Here is a 21,418-nt window from a genome sequence, read left to right as displayed (position 1 = left end):
ATTTCAGAGGCACTTGGTGCTGCCAACCTTGATCTGGATCTTCCTGGGATTCTGTAATGGAACTGGATTGCTTCTCAGCTTTCCCTCTGCAGCTTCAGGATTTAGGTCTAAGTGAGCTATCTGAGTTAATTACCACTCATTCACTGTTTTCAGGCTTACAGTATTTTGTTGCTATGCTTCTTCTCCCATCCTTTTTATTTTGTATATCTTAACACAATCTTTTTACTGTCATTTTGGAAGAATGTGGAGGGAAGGAAATTAAATATATAATATGTGCTTGATCTTCCATTTTTCCTCCAGTATGCTAATGTATTTTTTAGTTCTAATAGTCTGTGAATCTAAGATGGATGATAGATTGTAAAAAATCTAATCTCAGTTATGCAAGGCTGTGCTGCACAGAATATAGATCTCCCTAACTACTAGGGCTTCCTCTACTAGCTGCTCACTTGCTTGGTTCCCTACTGTCAGAACACATGGGGGCAAAAGGTATGGTAAAATTCCCAACAATCTGCTTTACAACTTCATTTCTGGCAAAAAAGACTACAGAAAGGAAAATATTAAGACTCATGACTGAAAGTGAGGGTTTACTGTTTTACATTATTTATGGTCTCTTAGCTTACTGGGGCTGGAGAAGGCAATGGCACCCCACTCCAGTACTTTTGCCTGGAAGATCCCATGGATGGAGGAGCCTGGTAGGCTGCAGTCCATGGGGTCACTAGAGTTGGACACAACTGAGCGACTTCACTTTCACTTTTCACTTTCATGCATTGGAGAAGGAAATGGCAACCCACTCCAGTGTTCTTGCCTGGAGAATCCCAGGGACAGGGAAGCCTGGTGGGCTGCCGTCTATGGGGTCACACAGAGTTGGACACGACTGAAGCAACTTAGCAGCAGCAGCAGCTTACTGGCATGCTGTGATTCATGGGGTCACAAAGAGTCGGACACAACCGAGCGATTGAACTGAACTGAACTGAGCTTACAATTAGATTCAATATTTTAATGTTTAAAAACCATATTTCTTTGAGGGTATTACCCTGGAAGTCCAGTGGTTTGGACTCTGCATTCTCATTGTCGAGATCCAGTTCAATCCCTGTTTGGGGAACTAAAATCCTGCAAACCAAAAAATTTTGCCCCCCCAAATTAATTTTCTTTCAATTGATAATAAGCAAAGGAATGTATCATTTCAAGATGTTGTGTTTGTTAAAAATATTTTCGTGTGTATCATATGATTAGATCAATCACATGAGGCATTTTCAAATAAATAAATGGAGGCATGAAAACCAGTCAGATAACCTCCTTAAGTATATATAGCTAATGAGTATCTTTTTGGAAGAGAGTCAGAAAAATCAGTTTTCTCTTTCATCTATGTCTACTTGGTAGTGATAAGAGGGTGTTCATTCTCTTGGAGCAGTCCAGTTTATGGAGGAGATTTGGCAGCAGAACTGTTACCATCTGTAACTGCTATTTATTTAGTACCTACTAGGTGCTTATATGCGGAGAAGGCAATGGCACCCCACTCCAGCACTCTTGCCTGGAGAATCCGGTGGACGGAGGAGCCTGGTGGGCTGCAGTCCATGGGGTCGAGAAGAGTCGGACACGACTGAGCGACTTCCTTTTCACTTTTCACTTTCCTGCATTGGAGAAGGAAATGGCAACCCACGCCAGTGTTTTTGCCTGGAGAATCCCAGGAACGGTGAAGCCTGGTGGGCTGCCGTCTATGGGGTCGCACAGAGTCAGACACGACTGAAGCGACTTAGCAGCAGCAGCAGCAGGTGCTTATATGAGTGCATGCTAAACTGCTTCAGTCATGTCCTATTCTTTGTGCCCCTATGGACCATAGCCCTCCAGGATCCTCTGTCCATGGGATTCTCCGGGGGAGAATACTGGCGTGGGTTGCCATGTCCTCCTCCAGAGGATCTTCCTAACACAGGAATTGAACCCGTATCTCTTACATTTCGTGCACTGGCAGGTGGGTTCTTTACCACTAGCGCCACCTGGGAAGCCCAAAAAGTGCTTGGCTGTGTGCAAATACTTTACATGTTGTCTCATTAATCTTTATAGTGGTCTTTCTTTACAGATAGGAAACTGAGACCCAGACAGGTTAAAAACTTGCTGCTGCTGCTGCTGCTAAGTCGCTTCAGTCGTGTCCAACTCTGTGCGACTCCATAGACGGCAGCCCACCAGGCTCTGCCGTCTCTGGGATTCTCCAGGCAAGAACACTGGAGTGGGTTGCCATTTTCTTCTCCAATGCAGGAAAGTGAAAAGGGAAAGTGAACTCGCGCAGTCGTGTCCGACTCTTAGCGATCCCATGGACTGCAGCCTAGCAGGCTCCTCTGTCCATGGGATTGTCCAGGCAAGAGTATTTGAGTGGGTTGCCATTGCCTTCTCTGAAAAACTTGTTGAGGTACACACAACTTATACTTGCAGGAACTGGTCTTTCTGACTTGAAAGCTTGGGCTCTTACTACACACAGCTTCCTCCAGGGTACACAGGTGAGAAGCTTAGTCTAGTGGCCAAATGGAGGAAAATGGGTTATTACAACACTGTATGCTAAGGGCTGTAGTGGGGTTATGGTAAGGTGTTATGAGGGCCAGTGGGACTACTTGGAGGAAGTCATCAAATCAGAGGCCTGATGGGACAGTAGGAGCTAGCCAGGGATGAAAGAGCAAAAGAGCATTTCAGGTGGAGTGGGCCAAAAGACATTCTCGTACCTGGGGGAAGTCAGAGTAACTGAGCAAGGGCCATGGCTGGAGATAGAGAGATGGACTTGGTGAAGAGAAGAGAGGCTAGAGGAAAGTGTGGGGGGCAAGTGAAAGAGCCTTGGAAGTCTATGGAGGGAAGTTAGGTGTTTATCTTCAGGCCAGTAGGGAACATTTAAGGGTTTTTAGCAAAGGTGGGACATAGATAAAAATTTGCATTTTATAAAGACCATTCTGGTAGCTGCAGGAAGAACGGATGTGAGAGGAACTGAAAACGGGGAGAAGTCGAGAATGATTTTCAGAACTTTTCCTTGGACAAGTGGACAGAGTGGTGCCATTCACTGAGTCAAGAATCAGCCTCAGGATAAAAGTCTGTTGCAGTATCTAGGGATGTGATCTGATTCATTAGATCTGATTTTGCACAAAAATTCAGTGAATGTTTAGAACTAACTTGACAGACTTATGTCCATAACCATGATTTACATCAGGTTCAGAATCAGTTTAAATCTTAAGAGATGTGGGTATCTTTGTACTTATCTCCATATACTCTCACATTTAAAAAAAATCTTGATTGTGTTTACTGCTTTTTAAAAATTAAGTTGAATTATACAAGCAACAATGGCTTTCATCGATTTACTGTTATAGGTGAGTTTCCATCTAAAAAGGGAACACCAACATGAGATTTTAAAAATATGCATTTATGGCAGCCCACTCCAGTCCTCTTGCCTGGAAAATCCCATGGACGGAGGAGCCTGGTGCGCTGCAGTCCATGGGGTCGTGAAGAGTCGGACACAACTGAGTGACTTCACTTTCACTTTTCACTTTCATGCATTGGAGAAGGAAATGGCAACCCACTCCAGTGTTCTTGCCTGGAGAATCCCAGGGACGGGGGAGCCTGGTGGGCTGCCGTCTATGGGGTCGCACAGAGTCAGACACTACTGAAGTGACTTAGTAGTAGTAGTATTGTTAAATTTGAAATTTTTCTAGGTACTGTGCTAAAAATGTACAAAATTGAAGGAGTAGTGGAATTACACAATACAACTTTTAGAAACTGGTGTGATGGCGTGGTAAAGAAAATGTTACACAATGTAATATACTTGCTTATTGATTCCTTCCTCTAATATTTATGATCTTTAGAAAATGTTACTGTTGGTTGTTCTTGGCATTGTGTAGAACATACAGTATTAAAAAATAATAAAATGACAGAGCTGGAGAGAAATTTAGATAATTCAGTTCTCTCATTTTAGGATAATGGACCTCAGAAAGTCCCTACAGCTGAGGAGTCTGAGGACACGAATGTCCACTCCTTTGGTTAGTGATACAAAAATCACTGTGTCCTTTGATATTCAAACTATTATAGCAAAGGAAACTGACAACTTGAATCTTCATGCTCTTTCGTTGCAATGGAACGTGGGGGAAAATACAGTTTTGTGGAGAGGATTTGTATTGTCTCTTGAATACATCATTAAATCTTAACATCTATTTTTAGGTGCAATAAAAGTTCTCCACAACTGCTTTGGGAAAACAATAATATGAATCTTCATATTAAAGGTGCCAATAGCATATATATATGTAGGATATTGGCTTGTAAAATAGAAATGGAAACCAAATAATAAAGGCTAAAGTGTGCCAATGAGATTGTTACTATTAAACCTTTGTGGGACTTAGAATGTTTGCAAAATATTTGTCATTTGCATAACCAGTTTCCATACTTTCTAATAATGAAATGTCTTCTTGGAAGTTGATAAAAAATATAAAGCAGTTTTAACAGCTACGTAAGAGCTACATATTTCATATACGCTTAACAACACTGTATATTCTAAACAGTCTATACTACTATCATGGCAAAAGAAGAGAATAAAAATTCATGTTTCCCTCAGTGACAAAGTGAAGTAGATAAAAAAGTTTATTTAAATAAACTTTTGACTGATAAAATATTGTTTCTAATGTGTTCAGTGACTGGTCTCAAACAACATAAAACTCTTCATTATTAGAAATTACAAAGCACTGTAGACATTCTTTAATAAATGCAATGTAATATTTAGTGAATACCCAAGTAAGATGGTAGGTGTTGCAAGAGGGCATCAGAGGGCAAACACACTGAAACCATACTTGCAGAAAACTAGTCAATCTAATCACACTAGGACCACAGCCTTGTCTAACTCAATGAAACTAAGCCATGCCCGTGGGGCAACCCAAGACGGGCAGGTCATGGTGGAGAGATCTGACAGAATGTGGTCCACTGGAGAAGGGAATGGCAAACCACTTCAGTGTCTTGTCTTGAGAACCCCATGAACAGTATGAAAAGGCAAAATGATAGGATACTGAAAGAGAAACTCCCCAGGTCAGTAGGTGCCCAATATGCTACTGGAGATCAGTGGAGAAATAACTTCAGACAGAATGAAGGGATGGAGCCAAAGCAAAAAGAATACCCAGCTGTGGATGTGACCAGTGATAGAAGCAAGGTCCGATGCTATAAAGAGCAATATTGCATAGGAACCTGGAATGTCAGGTCCATGAATCAAGGCAAATTGGAAGTGGTCAAACAAGAGATGGCAAGAGTGAATGTCGACATTCTAGGAATCAGCGAACTGAAATGGACTGGAATGGGTGAATTTAACTCAGATGACCATTATATCTACTACTGCGGGCAGGAATCCCTCAGAAGAAATGGAGTGGCCATCATGGTCAACAAAAGAGTCCGAAATGCAGTACTTGGATGCAATCTCAAAAACGACAGAATGATCTCTGTTCGTTTCCAAGGCAAACCATTCAATATCACAGTAATCCAAGTCTATGCCCCAACCAGTAACGCTGAAGAAGCTGAAGTTGAACGGTTCTATGAAGACCTACAAGACCTTTTAGAACTAACACCCAAAAAAGATGTCCTTTTCATTATAGGGGACTGGAATGCAAAAGTAGGAAGTCACGAAACACCTGGAGTAACAGGCAAATTTAGCCTTGGAATACGGAATGAAGCAGGGCAAAGACTAATAGAGTTTTGCCAAGAAAATGCACTGGTCATAACAAACACCCTCTTCCAACAACACAAGAGAAGACTCTATACATGGACATCACCAGATGGTCAACACCGAAATCAGATTGATTATATTCTTTGCAGCCAAGGATGGAGAAGCTCTATACAGTCAGCAAAAACAAGACCAGGAGCTGACTGTGGCTCAGACCACGAACTCCTTATTGCCAAATTCAGGCTTAAATTGAAGAAAGTAGGGAAAACCACTAGATCATTCGGGTATGACCTAAATCAAATCCCTTATGATTATACAGTGGAAGTGAGAAATAGATTTAAGGGCCTAGATCTGATAGATAGACTGCCTGATGAGCTGTGGAATGAGGTTCGTGATATCGTACAGGAGATAGTGATCAAGACCATCCCCATGGAAAAGAAATGCAAAAAAGCAAAATGGCTGTCTGGGGAGGCCTTACAAATAGCTGTGAAAAGAAGAGAAGTGAAAAGCAAAGGAGAAAAGGAAAGATATAAACATCTGAATGCAGAGTTCCAAAGAATAGCAAGAAGAGATAAGAAAGCCTTCTTCAGTGATCAATGCAAAGAAATTGAGGAAAACAACAGAATGGGAAAGACTAGAGATCTCTTCAAGAAAATCAGAGATACCAAAGGAACATTTCATGCAAAGATGGGCTCGATAAAGGATAGAAATGGTATGGACCTAACAGAAGCAGAAGATATTAAGAAGAGATGGCAAGAATACACAGAAGAACTGTACAAAAAAGACCTTCACGACCCAGATAATCACGATGGTGTGATCACTGACCTAGAGCCAGACATCCTGGAATGTGAAGTCAAGTGGGCCTTAGGAAGCATCACTATGAACAAAGCTAGTGGAGGTGATAGAATTCCAGTTGAGCTATGCCAAATCCTGAAAGATGATGCTGTGAAAGTGCTGCACTCAATATGCCAGCAAATTTGGAAAACTCAGCAGTGGCCACAGGACTGGAAAAGGTCAGTTTTCATTCCAGTCCCAAAGAAAGGCGATGCCAGAGAATGCTCAAACTACCGCACAATTGCACTCATCTCACATGCTAGTAAAGTAATGCTCAAAATTCTCCAAGCCAGGCTTCAGCAATATGTGAACCGTGAACTTCCTGATGTTCAAGCTGGTTTTAGAAAAGGCAGAGGAACCAGAGATCAAATTGCTAACATCCGCTGGATCATGAAAAAAGCAAGAGAGTTCCAGAAAAACATCTATTTCTGCTTTATTGACTATGCCAAAGCCTTGGACTGTGTGGATCACAATAAACTGTGGAAAATTCTTCAAGAGATGGGAATACCAGGCCACCTGACCTGCCTCTTGAGAAATTTGTATGCAGGTCAGGAAGCAACAGTTAGAACTGGACATGAACAACAGACTGGTTCCAAATAGGAAAAGGAGTTTGTCAAGGCTGTATATTGTCACCCTGCTTTTTTAACTTATATTCAGAGTACATCATGAGAAACGCTGGACTGGAAGAAACACGAGCTGGAATCAAGATTGCCGGGAGAAATATGAATAACCTCAGATATGCAGATGACACCACCCTTATGGCAGAAAGTGAAGAGGAACTCAAAAGCCTCTTGATGAAAGTGAAAGAGGAGAGTGAAAAAGTTGGCTTAAAGCTCAACATTCAGAAAATGAAGATCATGGCATCCAGTCCCATCACTTCATGGGAAATAGATGGGGAAACAGTGGAAACAGTGTCAGACTTTATTTTTGGGGGCTCCCAAATCACTGCAGATGGTGACTGCGGCCATGAAATTAAAAGACGCTTACTCCTTGGAAGGAAAGTTATGACCAACCTAGATAGCATATTCAAAAGCAGAGACATTACTTTGCCAACAAAGGTCCGTCTAGTCTAGGCTATGGTTTTTCCTGTGGTCATGTATGGATGTGAGAGTTGGACTGTGAAGAGGGCTGAGCACCGAAGAATTGATGCTTTTGAGGTGTGGTGTTGGAGAAGACTCTTGAGAGTCCCTTGGACTGCAAGGAGATCCAACCAGTCCATTCTGAAGGAGATCGGTCCTAAGTGTTCTTTGGAAGGACTGATGCTAAAGCTGAAACTCCAGTACTTTGGCTACCTCATGTGAAGAGTGGACTCATTGGAAAAGACCCTGATGCTGGGAGGGATTGGGGGCAGGAGGAGAAGGGGAGGGCAGAGGATGAGATGGCTGGATGGCATCACTTACTTGATGGACGTGAGTCTGAGTGAACTCCGGGAGTTGGTGATGGACAGGGAGGCCTGGCATGCTGCAGCTCATGGGGTGGCAAAGAGTCGGACACGACTGAGCAACTGATCTGATCTGATCTGATCTGATGCATCATATATGATATAGGCTAGAGTCTGTGTATGAGAAAATAGAAAATATATATTTTGGTTTCTGTCCCAGGTTCTTGGCACAGTGCTCCCCAAACCCAAGTGAATTCGTAAGGGACAAGAGCACTAAGAAGCATCTTTTAATCTATTGAATCAGTGGGCTCCCAGATGGCTCCTGGATGAGGGCTGGTCACCAGAAAGAATCACATCATACTTAGAAGCTTGAAATTTTCAAGCCGGCTCCCTACTTCTCCAGAGAGGAGAGAGGGGATGAAAATGGAGTTAATAATTCATTGTGCCCACTTGAGGAAGCTTCCATAACTCCAATAGCAGCATTTGGAGAGCTTCCAGATGAATGAATACATTCACCTATGGAAGGGTGAAGCCTTCCCTGGTGGTTCAGACAGTAAAGACTCCACCTGCAAGGCAGGAGACCTGGGATGGATCCCTGAGGAGAGCATGGCAGCCCACTCCAGTAGTCTTGCCTGGAGAATCTCCATGGACAGAGGAGCCTGGCGGGCTACAGTGCACGGGGTCGCCAAGTGTTGGAAGCGACCTGGCGACTGAACAAAAACAAGAGGAGGAAACCCGACCGAGAGGCGGGGCCAAAGGCGAGCCCGCCCCCGCGGCCTGTTTAGAGGGAGCTGAGCGCGCCGGTTGCGGGGAAGGTGAGTCTGGAGGCTTCCGTGGCCATGGCCGGGATTCCGAGCCCCTCGGATTCGTCCCGGCCGCGCCCGGCTGGGGCCAGGGGAAGGCTCCCGCGGGCGGCCAACATCCTGGAGCACGTCTACGGACTGACCGGTGCATGAAAAGGTAACAGCCGCCCAGGTGCCTGCAGCGGCCAGGGCCGCCTCTCCCACGGGGTTTTCCCCTGGTGTGCTGGTTCCGAAAAGGCGCCGGACCGGAGGCGAGCCAGCCGTCTCAGCGAGGCCAGTCCCCTTCTCGAGTTCGCTGGCAATCCCTTCTCTCTCCTGGGAACCCTGTCTAGTCGCCGCTGACCCATCCCAGTTTCTTTAGTCAGATAGGAAAAAGATGTTAGTTTGGTTTCCAAAATTAGGAGAAGCAAAGCTAGAGTCTAATATTTCTATGTTTGCCTCTGGAGAACGCAAGAATTGGTCCCTGGGATTTAAATGATGCTCCAAGTATGGTGTGTGGTTGTGGGAACTCTCTGCTGCTTGAGGAAGACTGGTTTCATAGTTGGGCCCACATAGTGTAGGTGAGAGAGGAGGGTTTGTGTTTGTTTGGTTTTGCTGACACTAGGTGAAAACCATCTATTGAGGACCTCCCAGAGAAATAAAAATCAGCTGATGTTGAGGTTGCACCTTTCCCCTTCTTTGAGGAGAAAGAGGAAAGTTATTCTTGCTTGATTTTGAACTTGGAGAAAATGTCAGATAAAATGGATGTGTTTAGGCATCACCTAGAAGTGAAATCTTTAGATTGCCCTTAAGTAATGCTTGGGCAAAAATCTCACTCCTGGGTGTGCAGCTGTGTAGGGCACTGGCTTGCACCTGGGCATTGAGAGGCCTGGTGTGGCCACCTCTGAAGAGACAACAGCAGCAAAAACAGTGTGATATTTATTGAGCATATGCTATGTGCGATTCTAAATGAATTGCATATACTATTTAATACCGAGTGCTCTTTTGAGAGCTTTAATGTATTATTATTTAGTTTTGATGAGTATATGAAGTAGCTGCTGTTGTTATAGTCCCATTTTACAGATGAGGAAATGAAAACAAGAGTTTTTCAAGTGGGTAAACGCCCCAGTTCTCCAGCTGCTACGAGTATAGGCTCCTAACAGCTCACAGTTGCACCGCCTTTCAAGAATTGCCTTCACTGATGGAGGCTGCCTTGCCAGGAAGTGCCCCAGTGGTTACACCCCAAGACTTTTGGTGCTGCTCTGTAGCTAAGGATTGCTAGGAGGGCACCTGCCTGCTCCAGGGGGAACCGCTTTGCAGTGCATTCATGGTCTACAGCTGCCGATGGGATCAGGCTGGGGTGGGCTACAGCTGGGCCCACATCTTTGCTTCCTGCCTTTTGCTGTCCTGGTTGCCCCATTTCCTTATAATTTTCACCTGAGAACCTCCCATCATTGCATACAAGAGTCTTTGTCTCACGGTGTGCTTCTGTGTCTCAACCTGAGACAACTGCTCTGCTCTGCAGTAGGCATACCTTGGGTTTGGTTGCAGACCACTGCAATAAATCAAATATCACAATAAACTGATTCACATGAATTTTTTTTGTTTTCCTGTTCATAAGAAGTTATGTTTACACTATACTGTAGTCTGTTAAGTGTGCAGAAGCAGTATGTCCAAAATAATGTACATGCCTTAATTAAAAAGTACTTTAATGCTAAAAATTGCTGACCATTATCTGAGCCTTCAGCAAGTCATAATCTTTTTGCTGATAGACTTACTCAGTGCAGGGTTGCTACAGCCTTCAATTTGTTTGAAAAAAAAAAAAAAAAGCAAACCAACAGTATCTGTGATGTACAATAAAATGAAGTATGCCTGTACTGGGTTGTGAAGTTTTCAGAGTTTTATTCTTAATTTCCTAGCGGGAATTCTATAGAAATACAGTCCATCAGTTTTAAGCATGTCTCTATCAGATGACTTTCTCTTTTGGCTAATATATAAAGAGATATATAAAAGAAGTTATGCTGCTAAAATGTTATTTTATGTGCATAAAGGAAATAACAATATGGCTTCTTTTAGATGCTGTTTGGCCAGAAAAACACTATTCCTACCAGGGATGGAGGTGGCCAGAGTAGGTGATAGATGAGTATTCATTGGTTTCTTGATTGATGAACCTGATTATGAGAAGGAAATATGTTAATACTGTTTTTAATAGCTTTATAGGGGTATAATTGACATGGTAAAAGTGTATATTTTGATAAGTTGCTTTATGCATATGCCCACAAACCCTCACCACAATCAAAATAATGAAAATGTACATCACTCTTCAAAGTTTCTTCAGCTCTTTCTGGTTCCAGGCAACCACTGCTTTTGTTTTAGTAACATAAGGTTGAAGAAAACCTCAGAGGTCATGAGCTTCAATTGCTCAGTAGTTGGGCATGCCTGAGCACAGGCATGCAGGGATTTCCACTGGGTAAGACCATGAAGGCAGTTGACATAACTAGGGCCAGCCAGTCTGCCATCTGCATGTAATAAAGAAGATGGGTACAAAGCTGGACACTGATGACAACTTTGGCATCAAGGCAAAGATTCCATGTGTGTGGCAAATTTTGATGAGTTTCAGGTAAACTTTGGGATAGCCCAGGGTTTTGTTACAATTAAAGGAGGCCCTGTGAGGGAGTGATGCCATCCTCGAAACGCACAGCCTAAATAAAAACATACAAATAAACCTTTCCACCCAAACTCAGACCTCCCAGTCTGGTACTGGAAACGGAATCTCCTGGGGGGTGGGGCAACTGATTTCTGCCCTTCACGTTCATGCCCTCTTGGTTCTCTTACTGGCTGCTGCTGGATACAGAGGACATACTTTCCCATTTTAACCCTTTGGCTCAAGTGTGCTACCTCGTGGTCCAGCTCAGACATGTTTAGAATGTTCTGAGGCACTGCTGAAAGCTCTGGCAGAAGCAACAGAGATAACACAGTGAGAGCAGTAGTTCTAGATAATCTGGCATTTAAAACCTAGTTTTCTATCTTTGCTTTATGAGCCTTTCTTCCATGCCTGGAAATCCCCTTTTTTGATTCCTTTAAGTTCAAGCCAAACCCAGTTCACCGCTAACTCCTTCCGCCTCTCATTTCTTTGCTCCTTGCTGGAAGATTCTTAGAGCACAGCAACTGATGGTTAGCTTCATAATCTAGCCCTTGATCTTAGCAATCTAGATCTCAATGATCTAGATCATTGCTGTCCAATAGAAATACGATGCAAGCCACAGATATGAGTCACACATTTAATTTTAAATTGCCAGTGACCTCATTTTAAAAAAGGAGAGAGGGAAACAAACAAGTGAAATTATTTTGTAGTAATATATTTTCAACTCAGTGTCTCCAAAATCTCATTTCAGTAGGTAATCTATATAAAAATGACAGTGACATATTTTACATTGTTTTATACTAAATCTTTGAAATCCAGTGAGTACTTATAGCTCATCTCCATTTGTATAAACTGTATGTACTTACTGAAGAGTGCAAGTCTAGCTATAGCATCATGGCCTGGATCCACAATTAGCTGAATATTCTTTGGAAAAGAGGCATAGAATATGCGCTTTCTTTTGGACACGCTGAGTGTGGGGTATAAGCTTTTGGAAATGCAATTCTAGAATGCAAGACAGCACCTTTCAACTTCATTTGTCAGAGCAACATGTACCACCTCCATAGTAAGTTCCCAATTTCATCCTGTCTTTTGAATCCACACCTTAGAATTTTCCTCTCATCTTAACTTGCACTAAAGTATGTTCTACTCCAGTCAGTTCATCTCTACATTATTCTCCATCAAGTAAGTACTTATTATATACCCTTTTCTATTTACTTATACCCACGGATAAAGGAACCTGGCAGGCTACAGGCCAGGAGGTCGCAAAGACTCAGACACAACTTAGCAACTCAACAACAATTAACTTATTTTGTCTCTCCTTCAGGTACCTTGAAAAGAGTTGAGCAGAAGAATGGGCACTATTTTACTTGAACATAAAAACCATTCAGCCAATGAACTGGGCATGAGTTATTCAGCATGAGCAATTATTCTAAACATGGTTAGTATTTCTTAACTTCATGCTAATTAATAGCTATCTAGTTTTAAGAATGGGCTGCCCTGGTGGCTTATTGGTAAAGAATCCATCTGCCAGTGTAGGAGATGTGGGTTCAATCCCTGGGTCAGGAAGCTTCCTTAGAGAAGGAAATGGCAACTCACTCCAGTATTCTTGCCTGGGAAATCCCATGGACAGAGGGGTCTGGTGTGTTACAGTCCAGGGTCACAAAGAGTCAGACATGACTTAGTGACTAAACAACAAGTTTTAAGAATAGCAAAACCTGTAATATCTCAATTTTTTTTTCTAATTGTAAAAGTGATGAATGATAATGACATCATTCTGGTTAAAAAAATATTTTTAAGGGTGATAATAAGCAATATCTCAAAGATATAAAAGAAATGGACACTTTTATCCATTGATGGTGGTAATGTAAATTTCTACAGGGATTTTGGAGGACAGTTTGGCAATATGCTTTACAATTCAAAATGTGCATACCTTTGTCTCTGCCATTCCAATTTTTGAAATTTATGCCACAGGAATAATTGGATAAGTGCACAGATTTGTGTGTGGAGTAATGTTGATCTTATTATTGTTTGTATTTTTTTAAAAAGGAAACAACTTCCTTTTCAACAACAGCTATTTATTGGACATTATAGTAGGTGTGTGTGCTCAGTCACTTCACTTGTGTCTGACTCTGCAGCCCCATGGACTGTAGCCCACCAGGCACCTCCTCTGTCCATGGGATTCTCCAGATAAGCATACTGGAGTGGGTTGCCATTCCCTTCTCCAGGGGGTCATCTTAGAAGATCGCCTTCAGTCAATAACACTATTTTGAAACTGAATTCTGTAGATAAAAAGGAAACAACTACTTGTGTGTAGTTTCAGAGTCTGGTACATGTGACCACTATTCAACTGAGTTGACATGAGAGTAAGCTACACTCATGGGGTCCCTCATACTCATAACAAGAAATACCACTTCATCATACAAACAACTCTCAATTTGCTTTAATGGTCCTGTTGTCTTAGTTATAATCAAATTTGTCTATCAATATAACATGACCAGTGAATCCCACACTTAGTGCTTCAGTAGTTTTAAGTAAATCTGTTCTTTATTTCAGTAAAATGTCTGTGCAGAGTTAGAAGTCAGTATTACATAAATGTAACACTCTGTTACCCAAGCTATAAATCCTTTCCAAATTTTTAGAAGAAATTATGTTCATGGTGACAGATCAATGTAAGTACACTTTGTTTTACAGAGCAAAGATTTGGAAAAGCTGAAAACATTGTCCATTCGATCTAAGCAGAGAAGCCCAGAAAATCTCAGAGAGGTAAAGAGATAAAAAAAGGTTTTTTCTGATATATGATAATGCCAGTGTTTTTAATAACACTTTTCTTCTATCATTTTAAGCAAATATAAGTTAACACTATAAAAGAACCAGGCCAAATTGTTTTTCTTATTTTTCTACTTTCCTAATCCTTATGTTAATTTTGGAGTTTTAGAAAACAAAATGGGATTAAGTAAAGTTGGCTGTAATATTCATATTTTATTTTGGTCTTGTGAAATAATCTTTAATTTATTTCATATATTAAAGAAATATTAATCATTGAGTTACTATTATGTGTTATGTTTGAGGTCTGTGTTTGAGATACTTGATTTTGAATATAAATAAATTTATTTAAACATATTAAAATGCTTTCTGTAATGTTAATTTACTAATATTTGAACAAACTTCAATCCATTATATACTCATGAATTTCTGTCCATAAGAATTTAGGTGGACCTTCTCTACTTCTCTTAAGAATTTAATATACTTTTTGAGGTATAAGTAAATTGGATTTACATTTGTTGTTTTTAAGCCTCTGAAACATTTTATAAACCTCTAACATTTTATAAACCTGCTATAAAGTAAAGAGAAGTATTAATTTTTAGGCATTTTAAGATATAAAGCAGTTCAGAGTACCCTAAAAAATAAAGTGCTGTATTACAAATACTCATTATCTTTGGCATCAGACATTTCTGACAGTGCTTTCTGTGCTTATGCCATTGCCTTGAATCCACCTATACCATTTTAGTCTGGGAGGATTCAACACTACTCCGTGTCATAGCCATGTAAGTTCCTATAACTACAAGCTGAAATTCTTGTTACGGACAGTCCTTAACAGTGAATTTACAACTTGGAAGAAGTAGTATAAATAAACATGATTTAAGTTAAATTTATCTTTCTCATAGAATCTAAATTTAAATACAGAATTGTGTTCCTGAAGGTGTAAAAGTAGATATTTACTCATTCTTCATGACTCATGTGAGATTTTAGTTTGGAAAACTTGGACATTCATACTGTGTGGGTGAAAAGTAATAACTGGATACTGATGACTTGTTTTTATTTTGGGTTTCAGTTACCTGAGATTTAGACCCATTTATTTGAATTACGTTATTGCTGAGTATTGGAGAAGGCAATGGCACCCCACTCCAGTGCTCTTGCTTGGAAAATCCCATGGACGGAGGAGCCTGGTGGGCTGTAGTCCATGGGGTCACGAAGAGTCGGACACGACTAAGCGACTTCACTTTCACTTTTCACTTTCATCCATTGGAGAAGGAAATGGCAACCCACTCCAGTGTTCTTGCCTGGAGAATCCCAGGGATGGGGGAGCCTGATGGGCTACCGTCTATGGGGTCGCACAGAGTCAGACACAACTGAAGCGACTTAGCAACAGCAGCAGCAGCATTGCTGAGTATACCCCCTGTGTTTTGCTGGAGCTAAATTTTTTTTTAACTTTTTAAAAAGTTGATAATTTTAGGCTTACAGAAGAATTGTAGAGATGGTACAGATGGTTCCAATAATACTCTCTATGCAGTCTCCCCATATGTTAACATCTCATATAGCCATGGAACAGTGACCAAAACTAAGAATTAAGATTAGCTTAACAAATATTGTAAACTAAACTATAGACTATTTAGATTTCCCCAGTATTTCCACTGTCCTTTTTCTGTTCCTGGATTCAAGTCAGGAGACAGTGGCGCTTTTAGTTTTCATGTCTCCTCCTCGTTGTTCAGTTGCAACTCTTAGCATCCCCACGGACTGCAGCATGCCAGGGTTCTCTGTCCTTCACCATCTCCCAGAGTTTGCTCAGACTTATGTCCATTGAGTCTGTGATGCCATCCAAACATCTCATCCTCTGTCACTCCCTTCTCCACATGCTTTCAATCTTTCCCAATATCAGGGTCTTCTCCAGTGAGTCAGCTCTTTGCCTCAGGTGGCCAAAGTATTGGAGCTTCAGCATCAGTCCTTTCAATGCATTATGCAGGACTGATTTCCTTTAGAATTGACTGGTTTGATCTCCTTGCTATCCAAAGGACTCTCAAGAGTATTCTTCAGCACTGTAATTCAAAACATCAATTCTTCAGCACTCAGCCTTCTTTATAGTCCAGCTCTCATATCTGTACATGACTACTGGAAAAACCACAGCTTTGACTAGACGTTTGTTGGCAAAGTGATATCTCTGCTTTTTAATACGCACTCTAGATTTGTCATAGCTTTCCTTCCAAGGAGTAAGCGTCTTTTAATATCATGGCTGCAGTCACTGTCCACAGTGATTCTGGAGCCCGAGAAAATAATGTCTGTCATTGTTTCTACTTTTTTCCCATCTATTTGCCATGAAGTGATGGGACCGGATACCATGATCCTCAGCTTTTTCATTCTCCTCTTTCACCTTCATCAAGAGACTCTTTAGTTTCTCTTTGCTTTCTGCAATTAGGGTGGTGTCATCTGTATATCTGAGGTTATTGATATTTCTCCCGGCAATCTTGATTCCATCTTATGAGTCATACGGCCTGGCATTTTGCATGATGTACTCTGCATATGTTAAATAAACAAGATGACAATATACAGATTTGACATACTCCTTTCCCAGTTTTGAACCATCAAAGGAAAGAATGAACAAAATAAAAAAGTAACCAGTAGAATGAGAGATAATTTTTGCAAACCATTTACATGATAAGAGCTTATTATCCAAAATGTGTAAGAAGCTGTCGCAATTCATAGCAAAAAAGCAAATAACCAGATTAAAAGATGGACAAAAGAACTAGATATATACTTTTCCAAAGAAGATGTACAAGTGGCCAACAGCTATATGAAAAGATGCTTAAGGTCACTAATTGTCAGGAAAATGCAAGCTAAACCACAATATCACCTCATACCTGTTAGGATGGCTGTTATCAAAAAATCAAAAGACAGCAAGTATTGACAAAGACATGGGAAAATTGGAATCCTTGTAAATAATTGTTTTTGAGAACGAAAAATGGTGTAATCACTATGGAAAACAGTATGGAGGTTTCTCAAAAAATTAAAAATAGAACTACCGTATGATCCAACAGTCCCACGTCTGGTATTTTTCCAGAAGAATTGAAGTCAGAATCTTGAAAAGATACTAGCAACTCTATGTTCACTGAAGAATTACTTATTTAAAATAGCCAAGATGTGGAAATATCTAAATGTCCATCAACATATGAATGGATAAAGAAGTAGTATATCTTTACAATGGAATGTTATTTAGCCTTCAAAAGGAATGACAGTTCTTATACACATAAGAGTATGGACGAACCTTGAGGACATTATACTAAGTGAAATGAACAGTCACAGAACAACAAATAATACTTGATGCCACTAATATGAGGTATCTAACATAGTAAAACTCATAGAAGCAGAGAGTAGAGGGACTTCCCTGGCTGTCCAGTGGTTAAGACTCAGAGCTTCCAATGCAAGCATTTGATCCCTGGTCAGGGAACCCAAGATCCCACATGCTGCATGGCACTGGCCAAAAAAAAAACACAAAAAAAACCACACACCAAAACAAGCAAACCAAAACCAGAGAGAGGGCCCAAGGTGCTCTCCCGCCCTCCGGGAGGCTCGCCTGGCTGCTGTGAGAAGGACGCTCTGTAGACTGGAGCCAGCCGGTTCCCTCTCCGCACTTTGCGACTGCCATGGCGAACATAACCTCAGGAGTGCATGTTGCCGATGAAGTATGATGCATTTTTTTATGACAGGAAAGTTCACAAGTGCTTGCCACCAGAAGAAATCAAGAAAAGAAAGAAGGCTGTCAACTTCTGTCTCAGTGTAGACAAAAAGTGCATCATCGTGGAGGAAGGCAAGGAGATCTTGGTGGGAGATGTTGGTGTCAGCAAGAGCGATCCTTTCAAGCATTTTGTGGGGATGCTTCCTGAAAAAGATTGTTGATATGCTCTGTATGATACAGGCTTTGAAACAAAGGAATCCAGAAAAGAGGAGCTGATAGTTCTGTGGGTACCAGAACTATCTCCTCTGAAGAGTAAAATGATCTATGGGAGCTCCAAGGATGCCATCAGAAAGACGTTCCAAGGCATAAAACAAATGTCAAGCAAATAGGCCAGAAGACCTCAATCGAGCTTGTATTGCTGAAAAGCTAGGTGGATCCCTAATTGTAGCTTTTGAAGGATGTCCTGTGTAGACCATCATCTGGTGCCACAAATCAAAAGCTTCCATGTTTAATGTTATCCTCTTGCTATATATAAGTAAAGCAGAAAGAATATAGGGACTCGCTGAAGGGGAGCTGTCTTGTCATTTGTAGGGGTGAACTATTCTGTGAACATGTGCAAATGGCCCTAAATAAATCTAAACTCTAAAATTTTATTGGTGTGAAATTAAATTGGGGATGCGTTGGCTTGTTATAAAGATTTTTGTTAAAGCTCATGATTTTTAATAGTGCAGTTCACAAACCAGTAGAAGGCCGCAAGAAGACAATCACATCTTTGTTAACCTCAGCAGTTACTTTGTTTCTTTTTTGCTTAGAGAATTGGTCATAATCTGGTTGTAATTTTGGCCCAAATTTATTTATTTCATTGAGCTAAACTGCATAATGGAAAATAATTCTCCTCACAACATATTACAGCACTAAAATGCTAACCTAGTAATTCACTGGACGTGTGCTGGAGACTGCCTTGAAATGGTGTAGGCTTAAAACCAGCACTGACCTTGCAGAGCTGCTCCCACACCTGGGGCTGCTCACTCCCAGGTCTGGTCAGGAGGCTGCTCTGAGAGTGACCTTGCACCCTAGAAATCAGGAGAATGTGCACCGTCTTGTAATAGTGAATCATAAAGCAGATCCGAGCCCCAGTGCAACCCACTTTGTTTAGGAAAACAGTGAGGGTGGTATATTGACAGACTGTGACTCCATGCTGTCTTTAATTAATTGTGTCTCCTTCAGAACTTTGTTGCTTCTGGTACTATAAAGTATGGAAGAACATTACATTTACTCTAGGCCCTGGGAGAACTTCTTACTCTCCTAGAGTAGCTTGCAACTGTAATTCCGGGAGCAGTTATGATTGACAACTCTCACGGGAAGCCACGCTGAGGACACCTGGAAGTAACTGTCCTTCACATCATAGGCATAACACTGAACAACCTAGAGATGCACAAGCAGTGGAATTTAGAAGTAGCAGTACTGACTTTATGTAATAAAGGAAGCATTTTTAACTTCAAAAAACAAAAAAAAAACCAGAGAGAGTAGAACAGGGCTTTTCAGGGACTGTAGTGAGGGGATAGTGAAGAGTTATTACTTAGTAGTTACAGAGTTTGTATGTGGGAGGATGGAAAAGATTTGGAAACAGTGGTGATGGTTGCCACCAACTGTACACTTAAAAATGGTTAAAATGACATTAGAAGTTTAGAAGATATGGTCATGATATGTAGAAGTTGATACTTAGGCTTTAAACACCCTATAATTTCAAAAATTTTAATCAAGTAGACTTTGCAGAAAACTTACATAGCAGGTCAGAAAATGTGGTTTTTTAGTTAAGTGATTTTATAAATAGTAAGTTGTACATCGTAAACAGCAAATTTCAAACAAATATTAACACAAAAATATATTCATCTGACTTCCCTGGTGGCTCAGACGGTAAAGCGTCTGTCTACAATGCGGGAGACCAGGGTTCGATCCCTGGGTTGGGAAGATCCCCTGGAGAAGGAAATGGCAATCCATTCCAGGACTATTGCCTGGAAAATCCCGTGGACAGAGGAGCCTGATAGGCTACAGTCCATGGGGTCTCAAAGAGTGGGACATGACTGAGCAACTTCACTATCTATCACTATACTCATCTAGGAATTAAATGGAATTTTAATTATTTAGTAATGGAAAGAGAAATTCAAGGATCATCCTTATAAATATTCTTCAACAGGTGAATGGATAAACAAACTGATATACCCATACAATGAAATACACCTGAATAATAAAAAGGGGCAAACTGTTGATTCATACAAGACAGGTGTGTGTATGTAGTTGGTTGTTCAGTTGTGTCCAGCTCTTTGGGACTTCACGGACTATAGCCTGCTAGGCACCTCTTGTCCATGGGATTTCCCAGGCAAGAATACTAGAGTGGGTTGCCGTTTCCTCTTCCAGGGATTGAACCAGCATCTCTTGAGTCTCCCACATTGACAGGCAGATTCTTTACCACTAGTGCCACCTGGGAAGCTTACCAGACAGGGATGATCTTAAGTGAATTTTGCTAAGCCAGGCACAAAAGTACTGCATTGTGTGATTCTATTTATATATCATGGACAGCAAAATTATAAAGAAAACAATTAGTGTTTGCCAGGAATTAGGAGTCAAGGAAGGGGTTGCCTAAGAGTGGGATTGCTTGCTTGTATGATAATTCTGTAGCTTTTGTGAGTAATTGCCATACTGTTTTCCATAGCAGCTGCACCATTTGCATTCCCACCAGCAAAGCCCAAGTGTTTGTTTTTTCATATCCTCATCAATACTTATTATTTTTCTACTACTACTGTTATCCCGGTATGGCTCAGTCGGTCAAGAATCCACGTGCAATGCAGAAGACCCAGGTTTGATCCCTGGGTGGGGAAGGTCCCCTGGAGACGGAAATGGCAACCCACTCCAGTACTCCTGCCTGGAAAATCCCATGGACAGAGGAGCCTAGTGGTTTACTGTCATGGGGTCTCACAGAGTTGGACTTGACTTAGCGACTAAATCACCCACCACAATTATTACTGCCATGTTAGTAGGAGTGAACGGTATCTCATTCTGTATTTGGTTTGCATTTCCCAAGTGGCAAAGGATGTTAAGCATCTTTTCATGTACCGTTTTATGACTATTTGTATACTTTCTCTGGAGAAATGTCTATTCAAGTCCACTGCATACTTTTAATTGGCCAATTTGTATTTTGTTACCAAATTGTGAGTTCTTTATGTATTCTGGATATTAAACCTCTGTCAAATATATGGCTTGCAAGTATTTTCTTCCATTCTACAGGTTGTCTTTTCACTTTCTTTGATAATGTCCTTTGATGCAAAAAGTCTTAAGTTTTGATAGAGTCCAATTAATTTTTTTCTGTTGCTACTTGTGTGTTATATCTAAGAATGTATTACCAAATCCAAGGTCATGAAGGTTTACCTCTGTATTTTCTGGTTTAATATTTTTGAGTCTTATATTTACATCATTGATCCACTCTTTGAGTTAATTTTTATATATGATATGAGGTATGATATGAGGTATATGATATGAGGGTTATGAACATGTCTTTGTTTTTAGACCTTTTAGAAATGCAAACATTTTAAAGATTTAGTAACCACTTCACAGTTCTTTCTCAGTGATAGCAGGCAGATGCAATATTCATGCATATTAAAAC

General features: G+C 41.0%; 1 long non-coding RNA gene and 1 pseudogene across 2 annotated transcripts in view; both read left to right on the top strand.

Moving 5' to 3' along the window:
- The first annotated feature begins 8,647 nt into the window (after window positions 1-8,647).
- LOC133249565 (uncharacterized) overlaps window positions 8,648-21,418 on the top strand; it is a 32,128-nt gene continuing 19,357 nt past the window's right edge. Inside the window, exons 1-3 of one of the 2 annotated variants that reach the window (XR_009737020.1) lie at window positions 8,648-8,843; window positions 12,634-12,747; window positions 14,001-14,072. This is a non-coding gene — a long non-coding RNA (uncharacterized LOC133249565). The remainder of the gene's footprint in view (window positions 8,844-12,633; window positions 12,748-14,000; window positions 14,073-21,418) is intronic. The other variant, XR_009737019.1, reaches the window with a different exon arrangement.
- Window positions 14,535-18,408, top strand: LOC133249564 (destrin-like; annotated as a pseudogene).

This window comes from Bos javanicus, chromosome 6 (assembly GCF_032452875.1).
Source record: "Bos javanicus breed banteng chromosome 6, ARS-OSU_banteng_1.0, whole genome shotgun sequence".
In the NCBI taxonomy this organism is placed as follows: Eukaryota; Metazoa; Chordata; class Mammalia; order Artiodactyla; family Bovidae; genus Bos; species Bos javanicus.
Note: the sequence above shows the minus strand (reverse complement) of the source record. Positions and strands in the feature narration are given on the sequence as shown.